Source organism: Triturus cristatus, chromosome 12 (assembly GCF_964204655.1).
Source record: "Triturus cristatus chromosome 12, aTriCri1.1, whole genome shotgun sequence".
Taxonomy (NCBI): domain Eukaryota; kingdom Metazoa; phylum Chordata; class Amphibia; order Caudata; family Salamandridae; genus Triturus; species Triturus cristatus.
Window position 1 is genome coordinate 726,728,502 of NC_140595.1, and position 16,533 is coordinate 726,745,034.

Consider the following 16,533-nt stretch of genomic DNA (forward strand, 5'->3'; position numbering starts at 1 on the left):
AAATTATTATACGGTTGCTCTCTCATTCATACCTGCGCATGCACTTGAAAGTTACTTTACCAATAAAAGACGCAAAGAGAGAAATAGAACAAAAGTGCTGGCTGGATTGGCAAACACACTTCATAAAACTGCATTTTCTTTTTTATTATCCCCCGTGTTACATGCTTAACCTCCCCATGTGTAATTTCTCTTAACCTGCTGTCCCAGGAAGAGAATTTCATCTACAGGCTCTTTCTGTGTTTTTTTCCCTAGTCTGTCTTTCCCATTTCTTAGCTGTGTAACTGTTCCTTTACGCGCTCTATTTAAACGCCATCAATCTCATTTGAGCTCCTTGCTCCCGCTGCTGTTTTCTCCACCTCTCATACTGCCAGTTCTCTCTTTCTCTGTGGTTGGTGGCTACTTTCCTGAGCTTCCGAAGCCACATGGTTCCTGCCTCTTGTTGTCAGACTTGAATTGGAAAAGGAACCATATTAACAAGCCTTTACCACTCACACACGGCGGAAGTTTATACTTTAATTCAGTGAGCTAAGAAAAGCGTGTTGTGGGTCCCCTACGAGCCATGGTGCTTGCTTCATCATGATTTGGCACCAGTCATTAGCCGCAGCTCTGCTAATGAGCCACTGAGGTCAGTTTCAATATTTACTCAAAAACATAACCATGCAGCCCACCCCTCAACTGTGTATTTATCTTGCTTTTCTGCTGTTCGTGTGATTAGCTGGGAGGAGCTCACGGCGACATCCTCCCTATAAAAGTGTAGATGGATCACTCTCTAACTCTTTCTTGCTTCACATACAAATGGCTTGAAAGGTGCAGGGAAGATGCAGGTCTAATAGACAGAATAGAAGGTCTGTGCCAGGTGGGTTTCTCTGCATTGGTGTCCCATCACAGGTCCGCAAGTGTAATGTGTGATCTTTGACTCCTGGCATTTCACAAGCAGGCGGCCAGGAAACGGTTTCAGCCTATCAACCACTGAGGAGACGCAGCCTCTGAATGAGGAATGAGGAAGCAATGAATACATCCAGCCTATCACAGGAACAGCCCTGAGTGTTCCGAATTATAAATTCTCCATGTCACTGTATGTCGTTGAGCCCAAGTAGCTCGCCGTGATCGTATAGTGGTTAGTACTCTGCGTTGTGGCCGCAGCAACCGCGGTTTGAATCCGAGTCACGGCATTGTGGTTGGCAATGTCACGGCAGTTGGGTGTTAATTTTACAGAATTAGCAAATGTACCAGTGGTTTTTGTAAAATGTCTATTAAAAACAGATCCTTTCAAATATTTAAACCATCTAACAACAAATGATTTAAACTCGCATGATTATAAGCTGTAGCTATAATGTATTTACTTACATAAATTATCGTTCTTGAACCTATTGGGGGTGGAGGGGGAGCGGAGCTCACCCCCCAGGTGCAGTTGAGTGACCTGTGTTGTGGCTCTCTAGAGGGAAGGCACAAATTTTGCTGTCACCCAGCCCAATCCAGACGTGTATTGGGGCCAGGTTTCAGGCAAATAGAGCAGTAAGTGCAGAGAAATGTTCACTCTCTAAAAGTGGCATTTCTAAAATAGTAAAGTTAAATCCAACCTCACCAGTAAGTAGGATTTTCAATAAATAAATAAAGCTACTCCTCTCCGATATGGAATTACCAAATAAAAAGTATAGGGGAATACACAGAGCTAACCTATGAGAGGGGTAGACCTCACAGTAGTGAAAAATGAAATAGACTGTTTGGTACTTACAGGACACGCGAACCACCAAAGTACATATCTTATTTTTTACTTACATACCATCATGCACCTAGGACTACCTAGGGCCTACCTTAGGTGTAAATTATATGTAATAAAAGGGGAGTTTAAGGCTTGGCAAGTAGGCTGGGACTCCCCTGGGAGACCCCTGAGTCTATGCCCAGAACCATAACTCTGCCAGTCGAGTACTTACCTAAAAGCCGATAACTCACTTTTCTTCCATAGGCTAACATTGAGTGGTTTCACTTGGAAATTCTTCTAAGTGGTGTGGAGTTTTGGAACTTTAAAATATTCATCTAAAATCAGCCGAACAACGAATTCTGATTTACTCACCTGTTATCAGGAGAGACCTCAGTGCTGCATCTTGGAGCTCAGTACTGACCCTGAAAAGTAATTTTAACCGTACTTACCAGTAACTCGAATTTCCTTCCATGGGATATCATTGCCTGCTTTTTGCTGAAAATTTTCTAAGTGTCGATTTTTGAAACTTACAAATATTCTTTAAAAATCGTACCAACTGTGAAAACGTAATTGTTTACCTGTTTTAGATAGATGTCCCAGTACTGAGCCTAGGAGCCTAGCACTGGATTACAAAAGTAACGAGAACGTACTTTACCCGTAACTTGAATTTTCTTCCATAGGAAACCATTGACTGTTTTTCTGTGAAATTTCTTCTAAGTGTCGATTTTGCAAACATGTAAATATTCCTTAAAAATCGCCTGTATAACTTAAACGCAGTTTCTCAACTGCTTACAGGTGGTACAGTAGTGCTGGATCTAGGATCCAACACTGACCTAGAAAAAGTAACCATAACCCCACTTACCTGCTAAGTGAATTTCCTTCCATAGGATAACATTGGTAATTTGATCAGCAAAAGTTTCGAAGTGTCAACTTTTAAAATAGCAAAATATTGCTTAAAAATCACAACAGTAACTAAAACGAATTTACTCACTTGTTTCCAAGAACTGTCCCAGGACTGAATCTAGGATCCAGTCCTGGATTTAGAAAAGTAATCCTGAAAGTAATTAATTGCATATAACTTAAAATTCCCATTGAGCTCAATGTATTATTGTGATTCAAATTGTGTTGCCTATTGCAATAAACTGTAACTATGACCTGCAAAAGTCAATTGCCTATTGCAAAGTATTTAACTAAAGCATCTCATTCTGAGAAAGTATATTTTGATACCTATTGTTGGTTCTAAAATAAAACAACAATATCTTTTGTATGCAAACCAATGGCCTAGAGTTCAGTTATTGAGTGTGTGAGACCATTTGCTGACTGAGTGTGTACAACAAATGTTTTACACTGTACTCTGATACTGCCTTACTGCTCGGCAAGCTACCACTTTAGAGAGTAAGGTTATATCTAACTTTAGCCTCTGCCAAACCTCTGGGGACTGGGGACTCTGTGCACACTGTACCTATTTGGGAACAGTATATACAGAGCCACTTTCTCACAGTAGTGATAAAGTGATTAGAGTCCTAAGGCCAACATAAAGATACAGCAAAACGTGAGGTGAAAAGCAAAAAGGTTGCTGGTAGGCCACCTTAAGGATGCCAGGTCTAACAAAAACTGAACTAAGGATAACATGAGTAAAACATCAGGTTTCTCTACTGCATTTGGTGAGACAAGTGGGCCTTCTTTTATCTTCCATTCAATCAATCTTTGACAGACCCCTTTATTATAGAGCTTTTCAAGGATTAAAGATAAGGCACTTACAAAGGAGTCCCAAATACTCAGAGATGGTTGACTTCTGTAATATGGGTCGTAGACTAAAAGCAGCGCAAAAACAGAGTGCAACAGGGTCCAAAAAACTTGAGTGCCACAAGAGAGTTTGAATGCAAGCGTATCCTTTTACAGATCCAGAGATATACTCATGCAATTTTTGCTTTTAGGACAGAACGTGCATGATGAAAAAAACATTGTTTTGAAAAAGCGCATTGCAGAATATCAGTACTTTGATGTGGGAAAACTTCAAAACTTTCAAACAAAATATTTGTAGGCAGCTTACAGCAAGTTGTTGTGGCCGAGTGGTTAAGGCGATGGACTAGAAATCCATTGGGGTATCCCCGCGCAGGTTCGAATCCTGCCAACAACGAGAATCTTTTTATTATCGGCTAAAATTTCAGAAGTTAACCTTTAGTATTTCTTCCATTTCAGTTTTATAAATAGGTGGCTTATTTTTGTGTCACTATTGCCTCTCCACATATTTGTTATCGCTACCTCTTTCATGTCTTTGCTACACCTCATTCCTACTTTAGCACTGGTGTAAACGCTTCAAATTATTATACGGTTGCTCTCTCATTCATACCTGCGCATGCACTTGAAAGTTACTTTACCAATAAAAGACGCAAAGAGAGAAATAGAACAAAAGTGCTGGCTGGATTGGCAAACACACTTCATAAAACTGCATTTTCTTTTTTATTATCCCCCGTGTTACATGCTTAACCTCCCCATGTGTAATTTCTCTTAACCTGCTGTCCCAGGAAGAGAATTTCATCTACAGGCTCTTTCTGTGTTTTTTTCCCTAGTCTGTCTTTCCCATTTCTTAGCTGTGTAACTGTTCCTTTACGCGCTCTATTTAAACGCCATCAATCTCATTTGAGCTCCTTGCTCCCGCTGCTGTTTTCTCCACCTCTCATACTGCCAGTTCTCTCTTTCTCTGTGGTTGGTGGCTACTTTCCTGAGCTTCCGAAGCCACATGGTTCCTGCCTCTTGTTGTCAGACTTGAATTGGAAAAGGAACCATATTAACAAGCCTTTACCACTCACACACGGCGGAAGTTTATACTTTAATTCAGTGAGCTAAGAAAAGCGTGTTGTGGGTCCCCTACGAGCCATGGTGCTTGCTTCATCATGATTTGGCACCAGTCATTAGCCGCAGCTCTGCTAATGAGCCACTGAGGTCAGTTTCAATATTTACTCAAAAACATAACCATGCAGCCCACCCCTCAACTGTGTATTTATCTTGCTTTTCTGCTGTTCGTGTGATTAGCTGGGAGGAGCTCACGGCGACATCCTCCCTATAAAAGTGTAGATGGATCACTCTCTAACTCTTTCTTGCTTCACATACAAATGGCTTGAAAGGTGCAGGGAAGATGCAGGTCTAATAGACAGAATAGAAGGTCTGTGCCAGGTGGGTTTCTCTGCATTGGTGTCCCATCACAGGTCCGCAAGTGTAATGTGTGATCTTTGACTCCTGGCATTTCACAAGCAGGCGGCCAGGAAACGGTTTCAGCCTATCAACCACTGAGGAGACGCAGCCTCTGAATGAGGAATGAGGAAGCAATGAATACATCCAGCCTATCACAGGAACAGCCCTGAGTGTTCCGAATTATAAATTCTCCATGTCACTGTATGTCGTTGAGCCCAAGTAGCTCGCCGTGATCGTATAGTGGTTAGTACTCTGCGTTGTGGCCGCAGCAACCGCGGTTTGAATCCGAGTCACGGCATTGTGGTTGGCAATGTCACGGCAGTTGGGTGTTAATTTTACAGAATTAGCAAATGTACCAGTGGTTTTTGTAAAATGTCTATTAAAAACAGATCCTTTCAAATATTTAAACCATCTAACAACAAATGATTTAAACTCGCATGATTATAAGCTGTAGCTATAATGTATTTACTTACATAAATTATCGTTCTTGAACCTATTGGGGGTGGAGGGGGAGCGGAGCTCACCCCCCAGGTGCAGTTGAGTGACCTGTGTTGTGGCTCTCTAGAGGGAAGGCACAAATTTTGCTGTCACCCAGCCCAATCCAGACGTGTATTGGGGCCAGGTTTCAGGCAAATAGAGCAGTAAGTGCAGAGAAATGTTCACTCTCTAAAAGTGGCATTTCTAAAATAGTAAAGTTAAATCCAACCTCACCAGTAAGTAGGATTTTCAATAAATAAATAAAGCTACTCCTCTCCGATATGGAATTACCAAATAAAAAGTATAGGGGAATACACAGAGCTAACCTATGAGAGGGGTAGACCTCACAGTAGTGAAAAATGAAATAGACTGTTTGGTACTTACAGGACACGCGAACCACCAAAGTACATATCTTATTTTTTACTTACATACCATCATGCACCTAGGACTACCTAGGGCCTACCTTAGGTGTAAATTATATGTAATAAAAGGGGAGTTTAAGGCTTGGCAAGTAGGCTGGGACTCCCCTGGGAGACCCCTGAGTCTATGCCCAGAACCATAACTCTGCCAGTCGAGTACTTACCTAAAAGCCGATAACTCACTTTTCTTCCATAGGCTAACATTGAGTGGTTTCACTTGGAAATTCTTCTAAGTGGTGTGGAGTTTTGGAACTTTAAAATATTCATCTAAAATCAGCCGAACAACGAATTCTGATTTACTCACCTGTTATCAGGAGAGACCTCAGTGCTGCATCTTGGAGCTCAGTACTGACCCTGAAAAGTAATTTTAACCGTACTTACCAGTAACTCGAATTTCCTTCCATGGGATATCATTGCCTGCTTTTTGCTGAAAATTTTCTAAGTGTCGATTTTTGAAACTTACAAATATTCTTTAAAAATCGTACCAACTGTGAAAACGTAATTGTTTACCTGTTTTAGATAGATGTCCCAGTACTGAGCCTAGGAGCCCAGCACTGGATTACAAAAGTAACGAGAACGTACTTTACCCGTAACTTGAATTTTCTTCCATAGGAAACCATTGACTGTTTTTCTGTGAAATTTCTTCTAAGTGTCGATTTTGCAAACATGTAAATATTCCTTAAAAATCGCCTGTATAACTTAAACGCAGTTTCTCAACTGCTTACAGGTGGTACAGTAGTGCTGGATCTAGGATCCAACACTGACCTAGAAAAAGTAACCATAACCCCACTTACCTGCTAAGTGAATTTCCTTCCATAGGATAACATTGGTAATTTGATCAGCAAAAGTTTCTAAGTGTCAACTTTTAAAATAGCAAAATATTGCTTAAAAATCACAACAGTAACTAAAACGAATTTACTCACTTGTTTCCAAGAACTGTCCCAGGACTGAATCTAGGATCCAGTCCTGGATTTAGAAAAGTAATCCTGAAAGTAATTAATTGCATATAACTTAAAATTCCCATTGAGCTCAATGTATTATTGTGATTCAAATTGTGTTGCCTATTGCAATAAACTGTAACTATGACCTGCAAAAGTCAATTGCCTATTGCAAAGTATTTAACTAAAGCATCTCATTCTGAGAAAGTATATTTTGATACCTATTGTTGGTTCTAAAATAAAACAACAATATCTTTTGTATGCAAACCAATGGCCTAGAGTTCAGCTCTTGAGTGTGTGAGACCATTTGCTGACTGAGTGTGTACAACAAATGTTTTACACTGTACTCTGATACTGCCTTACTGCTCGGCAAGCTACCACTTTAGAGAGTAAGGTTATATCTAACTTTAGCCTCTGCCAAACCTCTGGGGACTGGGGACGCTGTGCACACTGTACCTATTTGGGAACAGTATATACAGAGCCACTTTCTCACAGTAGTGATAAAGTGATTAGAGTCCTATGGCCAACATAAAGATACAGCAAAACGTGAGGTGAAAAGCAAAAGGGTTGCTGGTAGGCCACCTTAAGGATGCCAGGTCTAACAAAAACTGAACTAAGGATAACATGAGTAAAACATCAGGTTTCTCTACTGCATTTGGTGAGACAAGTGGGCCTTCTTTTATCTTCCATTCAAGCAATCTTTGACAGACCCCTTTATTATAGAGCTTTTCAAGGATTAAAGATAAGGCACTTACAAAGGAGTCCCAAATACTCAGAGATGGTTGACTTCTTTAATATGGGTCGTAGACTAAAAGCAGCGCAAAAACAGAGTGCAACAGGGTCCAAAAAACTTGAGTGCCACAAGAGAGTTTGAATGCAAGCGTATCCTTTTACAGATCCAGAGATATACTCATGCAATTTTTGTTTTTAGGACAGAACGTGCATGATGAAAAAAACATTGTTTTTAAAAAGCGCATTGCAGAATATCAGTACTTTGATGTGGGAAAACTTCAAAACTTTCAAACAAAATATTTGTAGGCAGCTTACAGCAAGTTGTTGTGGCCGAGTGGTTAAGGTGATGGACTCGAAATCCATTGGGGTATCCCCGCGCAGGTTCGAATCCTGCCAACAACGAGAATCTTTTTATTATCGGCTACAATTTCAGAAGTTAACCTTTAGTATTTCTTCCATTTCAGTTTTATAAATAGGTGGCTTATTTTTGTGTCACTATTGCCTCTCCACATATTTGTTATCGCTACCTCTTTCATGTCTTTGCTACACCTCATTCCTACTTTAGCACTGGTGTAAACGCTTCAAATTATTATACCGTTGCTCTCTCATTCATACCTGCGCATGCACTTGAAAGTTACTTTACCAATAAAAGACGCAAATAGAGAAATAGAACAAAAGTGCTGGCTGGATTGGCAAACACACTTCATAAAACTGCATTTTCTTTTTATTCTCCCCCGTGTTACATGCTTAACCTCCCCATGTGTAATTTCTCTTAACCTGCTGTCCCAGGAAGAGAATTTCATCTACAGGCTCTTTCTGTGTTTTTTTCCCTAGTCTGTCTTTCCCATTTCTTAGCTGTGTAACTGTTCCTTTACGCGCTGTATTTAAACGCCATCAATCTCATTTGAGCTCCTTGCTCCCGCTTCTGTTTTCTCCACCTCTCATACTGCCAGTTCTCTCTTTCTCTGTGGTTGGTGGCTACTTTCCTGAGCTTCCGAAGCCACGTGGTTCCTGCCTCTTGTTGTCAGACTTGAATTGGAAAAGGAACCATATTAACAAGCCTTTACCACTCACACACGGCGGAAGTTTATACTTTAATTCAGTGAGCTAAGAAAAGCGTGTTGTGGGTCCCCTACGAGCCATGGTGCTTGCTTCATCATGATTTGGCACCAGTCATTAGCCGCAGCTCTGCTAATGAGCCACTGAGGTCAGTTTCAATATTTACTCAAAAACATAACCATGCAGCCCACCCCTCAACTGTGTATTTATCTTGCTTTTCTGCTGTTCGTGTGATTAGATGGGAGGAGCTCACGGCGACATCCTCCCTATAAAAGTGTAGATGGATCACTCTCTAACTCTTTCTTGCTTCACATACAAATGGCTTGAAAGGTGCAGGGAAGATGCAGGTCTAATAGACAGAATAGAAGGTCTGTGCCAGGTGGGTTTCTCTGCATTGGTGTCCCATCACAGGTCCGCAAGTGTAATGTGTGATCTTTGACTCCTGGCATTTCACAAGCAGGCGGCCAGGAAACGGTTTCAGCCTATCAACCACTGAGGAGACGCAGCCTCTGAATGAGGAATGAGGAAGCAATGAATACATCCAGCCTATCACAGGAACAGCCCTGAGTGTTCCGAATTATAAATTCTCCATGTCACTGTATGTCGTTCAGCCCAAGTAGCTCGCCGTGATCGTATAGTGGTTAGTATTCTGCGTTGTGGCCGCAGCAACCTCGGTTCGAATCCGAGTCACGGCATTGTGGTTGGCAATGTCACGGCAGTTGGGTGTTAATTTTACAGAATTAGCAAATGTACCAGTGGTTTTTGTAAAATGTCTATTAAAAACAGATCCTTTCAAATATTTAAACCATCTAACAACAAATGATTTAAACTCGCATGATTATAAGCTGTAGCTATAATGTATTTACTTACATAAATTATCATTCTTGAACCTATTGGGGGTGGAGGGGGAGCGGAGCTCACCCCCCAGGTGCAGTTGAGTGACCTGTGTTGTGGCTCTCTAGAGGGAAGGCACAAATTTTGCTGTCACCCAGCCCAATCCAGACGTGTATTGGGGCCAGGTTTCAGGCAAATAGAGCAGTAAGTGCAGAGAAATGTTCACTCTCTAAAAGTGGCATTTCTAAAATAGTAAAGTTAAATCCAACCTCACCAGTAAGTAGGATTTTCAATAAATAAATAAAGCTACTCCTCTCCGATATGGAATTACCAAATAAAAAGTATAGGGGAATACACAGAGCTAACCTATGAGAGGGGTAGACCTCACAGTAGTGAAAAATGAAATAGACTGTTTGGTACTTACAGGACACGCGAACCACCAAAGTACATATCTTATTTTTTACTTACATACCATCATGCACCTAGGACTACCTAGGGCCTACCTTAGGTGTAAATTATATGTAATAAAAGGGGAGTTTAAGGCTTGGCAAGTAGGCTGGGACTCCCCTGGGAGACCCCTGAGTCTATGCCCAGAACCATAACTCTGCCAGTCGAGTATTTACCTAAAAGCCGATAACTCACTTTTCTTCCATAGGCTAACATTGAGTGGTTTCACTTGGAAATTCTTCTAAGTGGTGTGGAGTTTTGGAACTTTAAAATATTCATCTAAAATCAGCCGAACAACGAATTCTGATTTACTCACCTGTTATCAGGAGAGACCTCAGTGCTGCATCTTGGAGCTCAGTACTGACCCTGAAAAGTAATTTTAACCGTACTTACCAGTAACTCGAATTTCCTTCCATGGGATATCATTGCCTGCTTTTTGCTGAAAATTTTCTAAGTGTCGATTTTTGAAACTTACAAATATTCTTTAAAAATCGTACCAACTGTGAAAACGTAATTGTTTACCTGTTTTAGATAGATGTCCCAGTACTGAGCCTAGGAGCCCAGCACTGGATTACAAAAGTAACGAGAACGTACTTTACCCGTAACTTGAATTTTCTTCCATAGGAAACCATTGACTGTTTTTCTGTGAAATTTCTTCTAAGTGTCGATTTTGCAAACATGTAAATATTCCTTAAAAATCGCCTGTATAACTTAAACGCAGTTTCTCAACTGCTTACAGGTGGTACAGTAGTGCTGGATCTAGGATCCAACACTGACCTAGAAAAAGTAACCATAACCCCACTTACCTGCTAAGTGAATTTCCTTCCATAGGATAACATTGGTAATTTGATCAGCAAAAGTTTCGAAGTGTCAACTTTTAAAATAGCAAAATATTGCTTAAAAATCACAACAGTAACTAAAACGAATTTACTCACTTGTTTCCAAGAACTGTCCCAGGACTGAATCTAGGATCCAGTCCTGGATTTAGAAAAGTAATCCTGAAAGTAATTAATTGCATATAACTTAAAATTCCCATTGAGCTCAATGTATTATTGTGATTCAAATTGTGTTGCCTATTGCAATAAACTGTAACTATGACCTGCAAAAGTCAATTGCCTATTGCAAAGTATTTAACTAAAGCATCTCATTCTGAGAAAGTATATTTTGATACCTATTGTTGGTTCTAAAATAAAACAACAATATCTTTTGTATGCAAACCAATGGCCTAGAGTTCAGTTCTTGAGTGTGTGAGACCATTTGCTGACTGAGTGTGTACAACAAATGTTTTACACTGTACTCTGATACTGCCTTACTGCTCGGCAAGCTACCACTTTAGAGAGTAAGGTTATATCTAACTTTAGCCTCTGCCAAACCTCTGGGGACTGGGGACTCTGTGCACACTGTACCTATTTGGGAACAGTATATACAGAGCCACTTTCTCACAGTAGTGATAAAGTGATTAGAGTCCTAAGGCCAACATAAAGATACAGCAAAACGTGAGGTGAAAAGCAAAAAGGTTGCTGGTAGGCCACCTTAAGGATGCCAGGTCTAACAAAAACTGAACTAAGGATAACATGAGTAAAACATCAGGTTTCTCTACTGCATTTGGTGAGACAAGTGGGCCTTCTTTTATCTTCCATTCAATCAATCTTTGACAGACCCCTTTATTATAGAGCTTTTCAAGGATTAAAGATAAGGCACTTACAAAGGAGTCCCAAATACTCAGAGATGGTTGACTTCTGTAATATGGGTCGTAGACTAAAAGCAGCGCAAAAACAGAGTGCAACAGGGTCCAAAAAACTTGAGTGCCACAAGAGAGTTTGAATGCAAGCGTATCCTTTTACAGATCCAGAGATATACTCATGCAATTTTTGCTTTTAGGACAGAACGTGCATGATGAAAAAAACATTGTTTTGAAAAAGCGCATTGCAGAATATCAGTACTTTGATGTGGGAAAACTTCAAAACTTTCAAACAAAATATTTGTAGGCAGCTTACAGCAAGTTGTTGTGGCCGAGTGGTTAAGGCGATGGACTAGAAATCCATTGGGGTATCCCCGCGCAGGTTCGAATCCTGCCAACAACGAGAATCTTTTTATTATCGGCTAAAATTTCAGAAGTTAACCTTTAGTATTTCTTCCATTTCAGTTTTATAAATAGGTGGCTTATTTTTGTGTCACTATTGCCTCTCCACATATTTGTTATCGCTACCTCTTTCATGTCTTTGCTACACCTCATTCCTACTTTAGCACTGGTGTAAACGCTTCAAATTATTATACGGTTGCTCTCTCATTCATACCTGCGCATGCACTTGAAAGTTACTTTACCAATAAAAGACGCAAAGAGAGAAATAGAACAAAAGTGCTGGCTGGATTGGCAAACACACTTCATAAAACTGCATTTTCTTTTTTATTATCCCCCGTGTTACATGCTTAACCTCCCCATGTGTAATTTCTCTTAACCTGCTGTCCCAGGAAGAGAATTTCATCTACAGGCTCTTTCTGTGTTTTTTTCCCTAGTCTGTCTTTCCCATTTCTTAGCTGTGTAACTGTTCCTTTACGCGCTCTATTTAAACGCCATCAATCTCATTTGAGCTCCTTGCTCCCGCTTCTGTTTTCTCCACCTCTCATACTGCCAGTTCTCTCTTTCTCTGTGGTTGGTGGCTACTTTCCTGAGCTTCTGAAGCCACATGGTTCCTGCCTCTTGTTGTCAGACTTGAATTGGAAAAGGAACCATATTAACAAGCCTTTACCACTCACACACGGCGGAAGTTTATACTTTAATTCAGTGAGCTAAGAAAAGCGTGTTGTGGGTCCCCTACGAGCCATGGTGCTTGCTTCATCATGATTTGGCACCAGTCATTAGCCGCAGCTCTGCTAATGAGCCACTGAGGTCAGTTTCAATATTTACTCAAAAACATAACCATGCAGCCCACCCCTCAACTGTGTATTTATCTTGCTTTTCTGCTGTTCGTGTGATTAGCTGGGAGGAGCTCACGGCGACATCCTCCCTATAAAAGTGTAGATGGATCACTCTCTAACTCTTTCTTGCTTCACATACAAATGGCTTGAAAGGTGCAGGGAAGATGCAGGTCTAATAGACAGAATAGAAGGTCTGTGCCAGGTGGGTTTCTCTGCATTGGTGTCCCATCACAGGTCCGCAAGTGTAATGTGTGATCTTTGACTCCTGGCATTTCACAAGCAGGCGGCCAGGAAACGGTTTCAGCCTATCAACCACTGAGGAGACGCAGCCTCTGAATGAGGAATGAGGAAGCAATGAATACATCCAGCCTATCACAGGAACAGCCCTGAGTGTTCCGAATTATAAATTCTCCATGTCACTGTATGTCGTTGAGCCCAAGTAGCTCGCCGTGATCGTATAGTGGTTAGTACTCTGCGTTGTGGCCGCAGCAACCGCGGTTTGAATCCGAGTCACGGCATTGTGGTTGGCAATGTCACGGCAGTTGGGTGTTAATTTTACAGAATTAGCAAATGTACCAGTGGTTTTTGTAAAATGTCTATTAAAAACAGATCCTTTCAAATATTTAAACCATCTAACAACAAATGATTTAAACTCGCATGATTATAAGCTGTAGCTATAATGTATTAACTTACATAAATTATCGTTCTTGAACCTATTGGGGGTGGAGGGGGAGCGGAGCTCACCCCCCAGGTGCAGTTGAGTGACCTGTGTTGTGGCTCTCTAGAGGGAAGGCACAAATTTTGCTGTCACCCAGCCCAATCCAGACGTGTATTGGGGCCAGGTTTCAGGCAAATAGAGCAGTAAGTGCAGAGAAATGTTCACTCTCTAAAAGTGGCATTTCTAAAATAGTAAAGTTAAATCCAACCTCACCAGTAAGTAGGATTTTCAATAAATAAATAAAGCTACTCCTCTCCGATATGGAATTACCAAATAAAAAGTATAGGGGAATACACAGAGCTAACCTATGAGAGGGGTAGACCTCACAATAGTGAAAAATGAAATAGACTGTTTGGTACTTACAGGACACGCGAACCACCAAAGTACATATCTTATTTTTTACTTACATACCATCATGCACCTAGGACTACCTAGGGCCTACCTTAGGTGTAAATTATATGTAATAAAAGGGGAGTTTAAGGCTTGGCAAGTAGGCTGGGACTCCCCTGGGAGACCCCTGAGTCTATGCCCAGAACCATAAATCTGCCAGTCGAGTACTTACCTAAAAGCCGATAACTCACTTTTCTTCCATAGGCTAACATTGAGTGGTTTCACTTGGAAATTCTTCTAAGTGGTGTGGAGTTTTGGAACTTTAAAATATTCATCTAAAATCAGCCGAACAACGAATTCTGATTTACTCACCTGTTATCAGGAGAGACCTCAGTGCTGCATCTTGGAGCTCAGTACTGACCCTGAAAAGTAATTTTAACCGTACTTACCAGTAACTCGAATTTCCTTCCATGGGATATCATTGCCTGCTTTTTGCTGAAAATTTTCTAAGTGTCGATTTTTGAAACTTACAAATATTCTTTAAAAATCGTACCAACTGTGAAAACGTAATTGTTTACCTGTTTTAGATAGATGTCCCAGTACTGAGCCTAGGAGCCCAGCACTGGATTACAAAAGTAACGAGAACGTACTTTACCCGTAACTTGAATTTTCTTCCATAGGAAACCATTGACTGTTTTTCTGTGAAATTTCTTCTAAGTGTCGATTTTGCAAACATGTAAATATTCCTTAAAAATCGCCTGTATAACTTAAACGCAGTTTCTCAACTGCTTACAGGTGGTACAGTAGTGCTGGATCTAGGATCCAACACTGACCTAGAAAAAGTAACCATAACCCCACTTACCTGCTAAGTGAATTTCCTTCCATAGGATAACATTGGTAATTTGATCAGCAAAAGTTTCTAAGTGTCAACTTTTAAAATAGCAAAATATTGCTTAAAAATCACAACAGTAACTAAAACGAATTTACTCACTTGTTTCCAAGAACTGTCCCAGGACTGAATCTAGGATCCAGTCCTGGATTTAGAAAAGTAATCCTGAAAGTAATTAATTGCATATAACTTAAAATTCCCATTGAGCTCAATGTATTATTGTGATTCAAATTGTGTTGCCTATTGCAATAAACTGTAACTATGACCTGCAAAAGTCAATTGCCTATTGCAAAGTATTTAACTAAAGCATCTCATTCTGAGAAAGTATATTTTGATACCTATTGTTGGTTCTAAAATAAAACAACAATATCTTTTGTATGCAAACCAATGGCCTAGAGTTCAGCTCTTGAGTGTGTGAGACCATTTGCTGACTGAGTGTGTACAACAAATGTTTTACACTGTACTCTGATACTGCCTTACTGCTCGGCAAGCTACCACTTTAGAGAGTAAGGTTATATCTAACTTTAGCCTCTGCCAAACCTCTGGGGACTGGGGACGCTGTGCACACTGTACCTATTTGGGAACAGTATATACAGAGCCACTTTCTCACAGTAGTGATAAAGTGATTAGAGTCCTATGGCCAACATAAAGATACAGCAAAACGTGAGGTGAAAAGCAAAAGGGTTGCTGGTAGGCCACCTTAAGGATGCCAGGTCTAACAAAAACTGAACTAAGGATAACATGAGTAAAACATCAGGTTTCTCTACTGCATTTGGTGAGACAAGTGGGCCTTCTTTTATCTTCCATTCAAGCAATCTTTGACAGACCCCTTTATTATAGAGCTTTTCAAGGATTAAAGATAAGGCACTTACAAAGGAGTCCCAAATACTCAGAGATGGTTGACTTCTGTAATATGGGTCGTAGACTAAAAGCAGCGCAAAAACAGAGTGCAACAGGGTCCAAAAAACTTGAGTGCCACAAGAGAGTTTGAATGCAAGCGTATCCTTTTACAGATCCAGAGATATACTCATGCAATTTTTGTTTTTAGGACAGAACGTGCATGATGAAAAAAACATTGTTTTTAAAAAGCGCATTGCAGAATATCAGTACTTTGATGTGGGAAAACTTCAAAACTTTCAAACAAAATATTTGTAGGCAGCTTACAGCAAGTTGTTGTGGCCGAGTGGTTAAGGTGATGGACTCGAAATCCATTGGGGTATCCCCGCGCAGGTTCGAATCCTGCCAACAACGAGAATCTTTTTATTATCGGCTACAATTTCAGAAGTTAACCTTTAGTATTTCTTCCATTTCAGTTTTATAAATAGGTGGCTTATTTTTGTGTCACTATTGCCTCTCCACATATTTGTTATCGCTACCTCTTTCATGTCTTTGCTACACCTCATTCCTACTTTAGCACTGGTGTAAACGCTTCAAATTATTATACCGTTGCTCTCTCATTCATACCTGCGCATGCACTTGAAAGTTACTTTACCAATAAAAGACGCAAATAGAGAAATAGAACAAAAGTGCTGGCTGGATTGGCAAACACACTTCATAAAACTGCATTTTCTTTTTATTCTCCCCCGTGTTACATGCTTAACCTCCCCATGTGTAATTTCTCTTAACCTGCTGTCCCAGGAAGAGAATTTCATCTACAGGCTCTTTCTGTGTTTTTTTCCCTAGTCTGTCTTTCCCATTTCTTAGCTGTGTAACTGTTCCTTTACGCGCTGTATTTAAACGCCATCAATCTCATTTGAGCTCCTTGCTCCCGCTTCTGTTTTCTCCACCTCTCATACTGCCAGTTCTCTCTTTCTCTGTGGTTGGTGGCTACTTTCCTGAGCTTCCGAAGCCACGTGGTTCCTGCCTCTTGTTGT

At 40.5% G+C, this 16,533-nt stretch overlaps 5 non-coding genes across 5 annotated transcripts; all 5 read left to right on the forward strand.

The window, feature by feature from the left end:
• The first annotated feature begins 3,760 nt into the window (after window positions 1-3,760).
• Window positions 3,761-3,842, forward strand: TRNAS-AGA (transfer RNA serine (anticodon AGA)). Its single transcript has one exon. It is a non-coding gene; the product is annotated as a tRNA-Ser (tRNA).
• A 3,941-nt stretch (window positions 3,843-7,783) lies between these two features.
• On the forward strand, window positions 7,784-7,865 carry TRNAS-CGA (transfer RNA serine (anticodon CGA)). Its single transcript has one exon. It is a non-coding gene; the product is annotated as a tRNA-Ser (tRNA).
• Window positions 7,866-9,145: 1,280 nt separating this feature from the next.
• Window positions 9,146-9,217, forward strand: TRNAH-GUG (transfer RNA histidin (anticodon GUG)). Its single transcript has one exon. It is a non-coding gene; the product is annotated as a tRNA-His (tRNA).
• Window positions 9,218-11,805: 2,588 nt separating this feature from the next.
• TRNAS-AGA (transfer RNA serine (anticodon AGA)) lies at window positions 11,806-11,887 on the forward strand. The gene has a single exon. It is a non-coding gene; the product is annotated as a tRNA-Ser (tRNA).
• Window positions 11,888-15,828: 3,941 nt separating this feature from the next.
• TRNAS-CGA (transfer RNA serine (anticodon CGA)) lies at window positions 15,829-15,910 on the forward strand. Its single transcript has one exon. It is a non-coding gene; the product is annotated as a tRNA-Ser (tRNA).
• Window positions 15,911-16,533: the final 623 nt, after the last annotated feature.